The sequence below is a fragment of the Amblyomma americanum genome, chromosome 1 (genome assembly GCF_052857255.1).
Source record: "Amblyomma americanum isolate KBUSLIRL-KWMA chromosome 1, ASM5285725v1, whole genome shotgun sequence".
Taxonomy (NCBI): domain Eukaryota; kingdom Metazoa; phylum Arthropoda; class Arachnida; order Ixodida; family Ixodidae; genus Amblyomma; species Amblyomma americanum.
In genome coordinates, this window is record NC_135497.1 from 318,820,203 (window position 1) to 318,832,500 (window position 12,298).

General features: G+C 44.6%; 1 long non-coding RNA gene across 1 annotated transcript; it reads right to left on the bottom strand.

Annotated features, from left to right (window-relative positions):
* Nucleotides 1-3,458: 3,458 nt before the first annotated feature.
* Nucleotides 3,459-11,775, bottom strand: LOC144098887 (uncharacterized). The gene is made up of 3 exons (XR_013307264.1): nt 10,702-11,775; nt 5,338-5,629; nt 3,459-4,208 (listed from the first exon to the last, which is right to left on the bottom strand). It is a non-coding gene; the product is annotated as an uncharacterized LOC144098887 (long non-coding RNA).
* Nucleotides 11,776-12,298: the final 523 nt, after the last annotated feature.

The window sequence follows — 12,298 nt, forward strand, 5'->3', positions numbered from 1 at the left end:
TTTCCTTTACCTTGCCTGCTAATAGCTTAACGGGGGTCTCGGTTCTGGCAGTCTTGATGCCATAGGTAGCATAAGAGGGCTCTCGCAGAGTTTCCGTCCTCGCCGTTAGATGACGTTCTACGTCACACTTGCGGTATTGCAGGACAAGCTACGTACACCGCTTTGGACGAGGGTGGCGCTGGTGAACACTCTCAAGGTTCGCTTACACGCAAAACATAAATACCCACGAAAGCAGCAGATTGGACAGCCGTCGCCGTAGCTCAGTTGGTAAGAGCACCGGACGCGATATTCGGAGGTAGTGGGTTCGGATCCCACCGGCGGCATGGTTGTTTTGTAAAAAAAATAGAAACATTCCCCAATGCACCTTGGTTCCGGTGACTGTTGGCTTCCTTAATATGTTTGTCAAACGAGCCCCTCACTTCATTTGCCTTGTCTGCATATATATATATATATATATATATATATATATATATATATATATATATATATATATATATATATATATATATCACAGGCGAACAGCGCTTTCGCCTGTGCCCTCTTCTTATAAGCTACATACCCCGGAAACCAACGTCTTCATTTCGGATATATATATATTTATGTATATTCTGTATTTTACCCACCGCATGTGTCATTTGCTTAGTGGCGCCTCCTTGGCCCCGCATCGACGGGGGAGCCCATGTTTCGATTCTATCCTGTGGCCGTCCTATACCTGACCTCTGCCCCGCCGTCCTTCCCCTTTTTCTCGTGTTCTTCTCCCCTCCCTATGATGTCCAGCTCACTGGAACGTGCCAGAAAACCAAAAACTCACATTACAGGCGCCAATAAACCGGGAGCCTAAGTTTTAAGTTTTCCCCCGAAACAGTAAAAATGGCCTTCCTAATTCATTTAAACTGCAGTTGACTATTGAACAACTACAGGGATATAAAGGACCTCCTAAATACACTTTCTACAGTAGCGTTATGCTTGCAAGAAAGAAACAAACAAACTTAGGACCTCAGCATAAGAACATTTTAAAGAAACATAGTCTTCTGCTGCGACAGAGAGCACTCAAGTAGGCTCTGCGGAGGTGTCGCTATTGTGATACAGAGTGGTGTTGAAACTCGTGACGTAAAACTTAAAACTAGGTACGAAGCTGTTGCAGTAACGGTTCTACATTTCAAAACAATCACAACATGTTCTAGGCACCTCTAGCACATTTAACAGTCATACTACACGATCTAGAAGCACTTATTAAAGAACTACCAGAGCCATATCTAGTTTTGGGGGATTTTAACGTCCACTCTGGTTTTTTGGGGAGAGAGAGAGAATGAAAAGGAAACGCAGGGAGGTTAACCAGACAAGTGAGCAAGGAGACACTAGAGGTCATATTTTAGAGGATGTTATTCTGTCCAATGATATCTTCCTGATCAATACAGGAAAAGCCACATATTGCTCTCCAAGATCTGGAAAAATGAGTTGCATAGACTTATCTTTAAGTTCTCCGTCTGTTTTTATCGATCTTAAATGGGGCGTTCTGAATAACCCCTTCGGATGTGATCACCTTCCACAGGTAAAAAACTTGTCGTCACCACCATCAATCATTCAAAGTAAACCGCGTCGTTGAAAGCTTCACGTAGCTGACTGGGTGATATTTCGGAAAAATGCCTCGCTCGAAAAATTATTTGCAGATCATCGAAGTATTGATGAGTTGAATGAAATGTTTACTTCTTGTATCATTGCTGCGGCACCCCTAACTATCCCTCAGTCCTTCATAGCGGTTCGACAGAACCACAAGGTGTAGCACAACCGTCTAGAGAGACGAAAAAAGTGCATAATAAGGCCTGCGGAGTTTTTCGGATGCTCTCCACGCACGAAAAGCTGATAAACTTTGAAAAGGCGAGAGTCAAGGACGGCGTATTCGTCGCAGTGTCGTGACAGCGTCATGGAAAAATTATATACTCTTCCATAGACAGTTCAATGGCATTCAAAAAAATGTGGGAGAAAGTTTATAAATTAAATGAAAATTTCTCCCCTTTCACAGTTCCTTTCCTTACAGACCCCGATACACAAACAAGAATAGAGGAACAAGTAGACATCCTGGATGAACATTTTTCAAAGATTTTCAGCTCTTTACACTACACAGAACAATTTTTAAAATACAAAAACACCGTTGAGAAACAAATACTTCCTACAAGCACCTGCACAAACGAAGCATACAATAGTTTAATAACAATTTTTAAAATAAACAGTTTTATCTGCCGGCAAACAGACTGCGCCCGGCCCTGAACAAATTCAATGCTGGCATATTTTTCGCAGTCATCTGTGGAAGCGCTTTTGAGATTTTTTGACAAAATATGGATGTCAGAAAAATACCCCAAGCCTGAAAAATAGCCGTTATTGTACCGTTCTTCAAGCATGGAAAACCACCAACCTCCCCTAGCAGTTACACGCCCTTACTAGCTCTTTCGCTAAATCGTTTGAAAGTGTTGGGAACATTAGACTGGTGCTTGTTCTTAGATCTCGTTAACTTGTTGATACCCTAGCAGTTACAGACCCATACATAGCCCTTACAAGCTGTCTCGCTAAATCGTTTGAAAGTGTTGGGAACATTAGGCTGATGCTTGTTCTTAGATCTCGTGAACTTCTTGATATCTACCAGTATAGATTTAAAAAATCTTCTTCAGCAAATGACCATCTCGTCCGCCTTTAAAATACGGTTAGAGAAGCATTCATACATACACAACATTGCTTAGCAGTATTCTTAGACAATAGAGAAGGCTCATGACACCACTTGGAGGTATCGGATTCTCCGCGACCTAGCAGACCTAGGTGTCCGCGGAAGGATGCTGAACTGTGTAAAAGGTTTTCTTTCTGACCATTCATTTCATGTACGCCTAGGTTGCATCCTTTCCAAAAATTTTGTTCCGGAGAATGGGGTACCACAGAGGTGCATTTTAAGTACTACCCTGTTTTTTGTGAAAATGAAATCAATGGCTAAAATGGTTCCAAAGTTCGTTATGTATTGTCTGTATGTCGATGACCTTCAAAAAGCATGCAGATCCTCCAGCCTGTAAACCAGTGAACGACAGATACAACTGACATTAAACAGACTCGCGGTTTGGGCAGATAAAAATGGGGTTAAGTTCGCCCTACAAAAAACAGTTGTGGTTCTGTTCTAGCTTAAAAGAGGTTTGCATATTGATCCCGCCCGGCACTTAAATGAAATTATACTTCCAGTAAAACAAGAACATGTATTTTCCGGCATAACATTTGACAAGAACCAAGAGGGAAATCAGCCCGGTCAGTTGGTTTATGACAAGAGAAATTCAAAGCGCTAAGGACGGGACAAAGTGAAAGGAGACGTGTATGTCTGGCGTGTGTCTCCTTTCACTTTGTCCCGTCCTAAGCGCTTTGAACTTTCTTCTGACAAGAATTTTATTTTATCAATTTGACAAGAAACTACCATTCCTGCCACACATAAACATCATCAAAAAGAAAGCCTCACAATCCCTGAATATACTCAAAATACTGTCACGAAAACGCTAGGCACCTGATAGAACGTGTCTTATACAATGGTCGGTAGTTCGCTCTATCTTACACTATGGATATGTTGTGTATGGGTCCGCGAGGCCATCATATCTAAAGCGACTTTACCCAGTGCATAACTTTGGTTTACGTCTTTCACCTGGCGCATACAGAACATCCCCCATAAATAGCCTCTATGTCGAAATCAGTGAACTCTCCCTTACAAACAGAAGAACTATGCTCATGTGCACTTATGTCTTGAAAATCAGTTCCTTGCCGGAACATCTGTGTTATACCATAGTTACCAAGTGCACCTCCAGGGCGCTGTTCAAGAACAAACCCCAGTTAATCAGACCTTTGCTTCTCTGCTTTGAGGATATTTGCCAAAGCTTGGAAATACTAGATACCCTTCGTGATGTCGCCTCTAGGCACGACCCACTGCCCACATGGTACCGGCTTCCCGCTGTATGTGACTTTACATTAACACGCCTTCGGAAAAAACAAACACCACACCAGCACATATTACAGCAATACCGGGCACTGCAAGAAAAATATGCGAGCTTCACAGAATTTTACACTGATGGCTCAAAAACAGCACAATATGTTGGAAGCGCGACTGTACAAGGAAACTGGCAAAAAAAAAATAAGGGTTCCTAACTGTGTACCCATTTTTATTGCCGAATGTTCTGCAGGCTCTATATCTGTAGAGAGAATAACAAAAAAACAGCATTAAAAACAGCATAAGCTACACATAATCACTTAGCGCTATCGCGGCACTACAGTACAAAAATGCTGTCGAATCCTTTGTAGTAAACATACTACACAACATAGAGAATGTCAGAACACTAGGACGTGTAATAAAATTCCGCTGGGTGCCGAGCCATGCTGGATTAGATGGAAATGAAAGAGCTGACCTAGCTTTGTGCTCCAGAAGCTCGCAGTCATAAAATAAAAAAGGTCAGCATGCCCCATAGAGACTGCATGAAATTAATACATAATAATCTGAAGGATAAATGGCAGACAACTTGGTATAATGAAATAGACAACAAGCTGCACTTTGTAAAGACTGTCATCGAGGAATGAAAGACCTGTACACACCAGAAAAGCGTTGCAGAAGTGATTTTATGTCGCCTCCGCATAGCACACACGCACACACTTGACACACAACTTGCTACTAACAAAGCAAGACAAGCCTCATTGTGAAAGATGTGGAGATGAGCTCACTATAAATCATATTTTACTGTCATGCTCAAGACTGGAAAAATTAAGGAAAAGTATTTTAGTCAATTTTATAATGAATACATACATTATCCTCCATTTTTGCTCTTTGGAAATCAAGCAATAGTTGACATACCTCGTGTTTTTAGCTTTGTAAAAGAAGCTGGTTTTCTTGATAAACTGTATATTATAGACCAGCGCCTCACTTGTCTTTGATACACCTTATACGTTTTTTCATTCCTCAGAAAAGGGCTGAGGTGTCTATTTCATTGGTTGAGAGCCTCGACACCCTTGCTGCGCCAAGGATGACCGCTGAGGTTACCTAACCTTCTATAAAGATTTTACCATTCGAAATTTAAAAAAAATGCCCTTTACCCACATAGTGGTACGAAATAGCTTTTTAGGCCCTTTATCCACCATAGTTTGACAATTTTTGATCTAATCCTACAAAAAACTAGTTTTTGTATACCTTGTGTTTGGCGCATGATAGACTGAGATGCTTATGCGCCCCTAGACCCAACACAATACAACACAACATTAGTTTGGCTTTGGGTCCCTTCGACTACACCGGCACAGTCTTCAAAATTTCACACAGGATATCATGGCCCTTACCGCGTCGTCGAGTCAATGTCTCCCGTCAATTATATCGTAGAGCCGCTCACACCCTCCTCGGACTTGCGTCGTCGCGGCCGTGAGCTTGTCCATGTTGACAGGGAAGTGGAATTTGTTGCATCGTTTAACTCACACTTTCCCGCGCGCCGCCTGTGAAATGCACTCCGAGAAGAAGATTTCACAACGCAACTGCAAAAAGGCAAAGCGCAATTGAAGCTTTATTCCACTTCTCGATGAGTGACGGCAGGAAGCAATCGGTGACGCGCACACTGATGAATTGGCGCAGACGGCACTGATTACATGAAAAAAAAGGGAACCAGGAAAAAAGCGATTTGAAGTTTCCCAGCTGGTTGCAAACGCCGCCAGTAAGCATTCAGGAATGCTTCTCTAATGAAGGCACACAGATATAATGACCGTCATTATTAACGGCTAGTACTTTAAGGACTATAAGCACCAAAATTTGCTCCGTGGTTTCTTCCCTCTAACGCTTTAGAATATATGAATCACCGCGTAGTACTCTCCTATTTTAAAAGGTGGCAGTAGAGTCGTCAAGCTGCCCATAGAGCAGCTTTTTCTCCAGCCACCTATTTTCGCTCCTCTGTATTCTGTGGCGAAAATAAACATGACTGTTATTATTATAATATTATTATTACGACTGTTAAATAATATATCACTGAATTTTTTCTCTCATGCTCTTTCGGCTTCCTCAACTGAACGTTTCCTGTGACGTGTAACAGGTGCTTATTTCATGCGAGGAATGAAGAATAAAACTGCACTGCAATATAATGGCTGATGCGTAGTTTTAATTAACTACTTCGCTTAGGCCAGCCTGCTTCAAGAGCTGGAATGACAACAAATGATATATCAACAGTCTGGCTGCACCTTCAGCGCTATCGTTCACTTGTTGAAACCAAACAAGCATCAAGAAGATATTCAAATATAAATTATTATAAATTACAAAGAATATTTCAGGAGACAAACAGCAGCTACGGATAGCACTTACTATGATGCTGTGACAAGCACAGTCGCTTTCGACTATAAACAAACAAAACTATAGACATACAAATAATGTACTGAAGGACAAAAATGAGTTGAGTGGACAAATATAAATGAGAGAACAATAATTGGTTAAACATGTAGTTGAGTTTCCCCTCTTCAGACTGCGCCAGCTGCAGTCCCCTGCAGGTCGCGATGATATGAAACAACTTGTTGATGATGAAATCGAGGTTTCCTGGCAGCCCGGTGGTTCTAACTCGCAAACATTTACGTTACTCTAAGAAAAGACAGGGTTAAGTACTTATTTACAACATAAATAAAACATGAAGAAACGAAGCAAGCTGAAAACTATTTAAATGACTAAACCGTTGATCAGACGAATTCAGCCTTCGTTCAACCCAGAGCGCTTGTTTTTAAACCCTCTGTCTCCGCCCTTAGCGGGTACAGCAACCAATAAGTTTACAAGCGACTCATCTCAATAATCAGTGGTTAGCGAAAGGAAAATAAGGATTCCACGAACTAATCACAGATTGGGGAAAGAGTACTGATTAAACATTCGGGAAAGGAGATGTTGCAATTAAATACACAAAGAGCACAAACGCGACCACCTTTTCCTACGGTACCCACGGCACAGCCGCTACTTCTTTCCTAACATTGTAATCTGTTTTCTCTTTCGCACACGCGACAAACATATGCCGACGAGACGATCACTCACTCAAGTTGTTTACAGAACATCGATAGAGAAGACAGTCGTAACAGGAATAATGGGTTTCATGGTCACTCGGCTCCTACCCAGCCGTATCTCCTTCTTTCCCAAAGCCTCGGCAACCCCTCCGCAACGCACACATGTAAACAGCTGCATCTGGTTAGGGTTCTTCCCGGCGGGTTATGCCCTTGACGGCGCGGAGTAAACAAGGACGTCCGCCGCAAGCAGGGGAGGCCGGGACGGGATGGTGTCCCTTTGTTGGCGACTTCCGAGCGGCCTTCCTTGCGAACTCAAGACCAACGGGTTTGCTGAACCCTTCCAACCAAGAATATCACGCACACACTTGATGTCAGTGTGCGATTTAATCTCAGCCACAAGGTTCCAAGCAGCACTGCGCGCACACACACACGCAGCCTCAATTCGTTCTGTGCTCACAAGGTTAGGACACCAATCTGCACGTTCCAGGACTTGCCATGTCACTTCTCTGTATGCCAACTCCCAAGCTAGCCTCTAGCCCTCACTTCCCCCCGTGACCAACGCAGCAAGCAGAATAGTTACACACAATATTACTGTTACAATTGGATCGCTCGTTTGCGGCTATATAAGAAGAAGCAAACGCAAACACACGAAAAAATTATCATCCTAATGCCATTGCTCCTGGCATTCTAGACGAGAGAGTGCATCAGCGCACTTGTTTATAGAACCTTTGATATGCACGACCTCTAGGTCATACTTTTGCAATGCCAGTGACCAACGCATCAACCGCGCACTAGCGGGCGCTAAACGGTTCAGGTAAGTGGGCGGGTTGTGGTCTGTGGCGACCTTCACTTTAACCCCAGATAACAAGGTATCTAGTTTCCCTAGTGCCCACACGACTGCAAAAGCTGCTATTTCGATTGCAGACCATTTGGTCTGAGCAGGGGTCAATTTCTTGCTCAGAAACGCAATCGGCTTCTGTTCCCCTTCAACAGACGGTGAAAGACATGCTCCTATCGCCACCTCCGAGGCATCCGTTGTGAGAGGGAACTCCTGATTGTGATGAGGTGCGACCAGCTCCGGCAACAACGCCAGTACCCTTTTAACCTCACAAAATGCTTCCTCCGCCTTCTCATTCCAGGGAATGACATTCGAGATCTGCCTGTTAGTGAGGTCCGTCAATGGGCGAACTACATTTGAGTACTGCGGTACATATTCTCGGCAATAATTTAAGAGGCCCAATACGCTACGCAGGTCCTTTGTTTTGGGTGCTTTCAGTTTTGTGATCGCGCTTAGTCTCTCTGGGTCGGGAGCATGCTTGCCTGGACTTACAAAATGGCCTAGGTATTTTATCGTTCTCTGCGCGAAATTGCATTTGCCAGCGTATGCCGTGAAGCCCACTTCTCTCAGTCTCAAGTACTGCCCGTAATTGTTTGATGTGCTCCTCCCAGGTTGCCGAAAAGATAGCGATCTCGTCAATGTAGGCCATTGCATAAGTCTCAAGTACTGCCCGTAATTGTTTGATATGCTCCTCCCAGGTTGCCGAAAAGATAGCGATCTCGTCAATGTAGGCCATTGCATAAGAGTAATGTTCTTTTAGGATTTCATTAAAATCCTCTGAAAAGTTGCTGCCGAGTTCTGCAACCCGTACGGCATTACCTTCCACGCATAGAGGCCTTGAGGTGTTGCAAACGCGGTGAGACGCTGCGACTGTTCCTCTAAGGCGATCTGCCAGTGTCCACGAGTCATATCCAATACCGATAGGTAGCTGGCACTTGCCACGTCATAGAGCATCTCGGTCATATTAGCCATTGGGAAGCTTTCCGATTCAGCAACTGCATTCAATTTTCGAAAATCAATACACATCCTTACTGACCCATCCTTTTTGGATACGCATGCAACTGGATGTGCGCACGAGCTGTAAACTGGATAGACGAAGTCCCACTCTAGTAGTTGTGTTACCTGATGCTTTATCTCTGTTGTGAATGCGAAAGATACCTTATACAGGTGTGACTTTTCTTGATTGGTGTTGCGAAACAGTGTTATTTTGTGGCACCAACTTTGCATCAACCTGGTCGCTCGGAAAAAACTTCATATGCCTCACTTATGACTTCGAAAAACTCAAGTCTTTGTTGCTGCGTCAACGCTCTTTTCGAAATCTCAAACTTCAGGGATTAGTTTTGCGTTCCGCGATGTGGAATCTCCTACACCTCACCAAACTCGCTGCCCGATTCAAAAACAACTCCCACATTCTAGGTTCGCGCTACATAGGGTCGCCGCCTATTCGCATGCACCCATCGGCCTCCCTTATCAAGTGTCAAGAATATAGCTGTTATCTCTCTTTCTCTCCTTTATAACAGCTGGTCCGTGCCAGTTAGGCCGTAGTTTACCCAACTGGCCACTTTCTAGTATTAGGACTTTATCACCTTCTCTGAACTCTTTTGGTCTTGCTCTAAGGTTGTATTTGGCTGCATACGACCTCTGTATGGCCTCTGCCCTTTCGTCAACAATTTTCGCGGCGTCATTTATCCATTCCCTCATCTCGAGCAGATATTGAGCGGCCGGGTTATTCAGTCCCGTCGACTTTCCTCGAACGTCTCCGCTAATCGGGCAATCTCATCGGCGGTAAGCCCCTTCCGGTTCTCATTCTGCATGATATATGTCCTCACTTCGTCTAGCAGCACTTGTTTGAAAGGATCTGCTATCATTAAATCTTTCAGATCCTCCCGATTTTCTACCTCTCGGCTATTCACATAGTACATGAACATTGTCTCGAGCTTTGTCGCTACCTGATGCCACGAGTCACCTTGCTCTTTACGTACCGCCAAGAACAACCGCTTGTACTCATTCGGAGTCATTCTGAGGTCTTTTAGAACTATTTCATTAAGCTCCTCGTATTGCATTACCCGTCCGTCGGATTCGCTAGCCACAAATTCCCTCATTTTCTCACTCAGAAATGGGAATATGATAGTCCCGCAACTGTCTTTAGGAGTCTTAAGGGTCTCTATCAATGCATCTAGCCGCCGCGGTGGCTGAGTCGTCAGGGCGCTCGGCTGCCGGTCCGAAAAACGCGGATTCGATACCGGCCGCGGAGGTCAAATTTCGATGGAGGTGAAATTCTAGAGGCCCGTGTGCTGTGCGATTTTAGTGCACGTTGAAGAACCCCAGGTGGTCGAAATTTCCGGAGCCCTTCACTACGGCGTGTCTCATAGCCTGAGTCGCTTTTGAACGTTAAACCCCCATAACCCAAACTTATCAATGTGTCTATGCTTTTGAACCATGCGGTCACTAATGGGTCCTTTTCTGGCATAGGAGCCAGCACTGCTCTCAGTTCTTTTGCGTAATCGGCCAACTTTCGACCTGACCGCTGTCCATGCTGCGCATCCACTTGCGGTGGAAGTTGCCTTTGCGCCAATTTTATTTTTTTCAGCTTAATTTGGAGCTTCATTTTTTCAATTCAGAACATGTGACCCTTATGCTCTTTTTCTATTAGCAAAGCTTGCGTCATATTTCCTAGTGCCTGCTCTGTCGTCAGCAACGGCTCTGATGACACGATTTGCTCAATAGGCTCTACCCATTCCCCCCTGCGGCGTCCATTCCTGCATCAGTCATTTTAGCGCTACCCTATAGCGTACGACTAACTACACAGACATGGCAATTTCGGAGAAAGCAGAAAGGTGTCGTACCTGTTTCGATGCTCCGACGACCGCAGCGCTGTCTATCTCAGCGTGACGAAAGCGGCTCCCGGGAATGTAGACGCCCACGAATTGATCCTGGTCCCTTAGCAGCTCACCGCTTAGGACCTCACTTCACTTGGTCGCCTGGTTACTTTTCAGCAGCTCGCTGACTCGAACCCTTTCGAAGTGCACGCCTGGTTCTTTTCAGCAGCTCGCTGACTCGAACCCTCGATGGCTTGTCGTTGCCCGGCTCCTTCAGATCCTCTCTGACTTGAACCTCAGATATCCTCTTGAACTCGACCCGTGATCCTGAAGCTCTCGACGTCAGACTTTCGACGCAGCTTCACGTTTTATTCCTTAGGACAAACAGCCTGTCCACCGACTTGTTCTTCTCACCTCCCGTCCAATTCCTCGAGTAGAAAGAAGTTGCAATCCTCTTCACTGCGCCAGTTGAGCTTCCCCTCTTCAGACTGCGCTAGTTACAATCCCCTTCAGGAGGCGATGAGAGGAAACGCCTTGTTGATGATGAAATCAGGGTTTCTTGATGATCCGGTGGTTCTAACTCGCAAACATTCACGTTACTCTAAGAAAAGAGAGGGTTAAGTATTTATTTACAACATAAATAAAACATGAAGAAACAAAGCAAGGTGAAAACTATTTAAATGACTAAACCGTTGATCAGACGAATTCAGCCTTCGTTCAACCCAGAGCGCTTGTTTTTAAACCCTCTGTCTCCGCCCTTAGCGGGCACAGCAACCAATAAGTTTACAAGCGCCTCATCTCAATAATCAGTGGTTAGCGAAAGGGAAATAAGGTTTCCGGCAACTAATCAAAGATTGGGGAAAGAGTACTGATTAAACATTCGGAAAAGAAGAGGTTGCAATCAAATACACAAACAGCACAAACGCGACCACCTTTTCCTACGGTACCCACGGCACAGCCGCTACTTCTTTCCTAACATTGTCATTTGTTTTCTCTTTCGCACACGCAACAAACATATGCCGACGAGACGATCACTCAAGTTGTTTACAGAACACATCGAAAGAGAAGAAGACATTCGTTACGGGAATAATGGGTTTCATGGTCACTCGGCTCCTACACAGCCCTTATGTCCTTCATTCCCAAAGCGCAGCAACCCCTTGGCAACGCACACATGTCAACAGCTGTATCTGGTTAGGGTTGTTCCCTCCGGGATATGCCCGTGACGGCGCGGAGTAAAATAGGACGTCCGCCGCAAACAGGGGAGGCCGGAACAGGACGGGTCCCTTTGTTGGCGACTTCCGAGCGGCCTTCCTTGAGAACACAACACCAACGAGTTTGCGGAAAGGTACGAGAACTCCACACATGTGATTTATAACAATTGAACAACACCGTTCTAATTACTGGTTTTAAAATATTTTATAAAAAATATTTACGTTAGCGCTCACCGAAAGGAGTGAGCAGCGGATCTTGTGACATACACCTTGACCAAGGTCCATTGGTTCTGACGCTAGCTGCCGGCCTAGGCTGCTGCGTGGGTCTCGCAATCTCGTGATTTCGTTGCCAGCGGTTGGTTGCTTTTTATCAGCGTCAATTTAAGAACGTGGTTGCTTTTTATCATCATGCC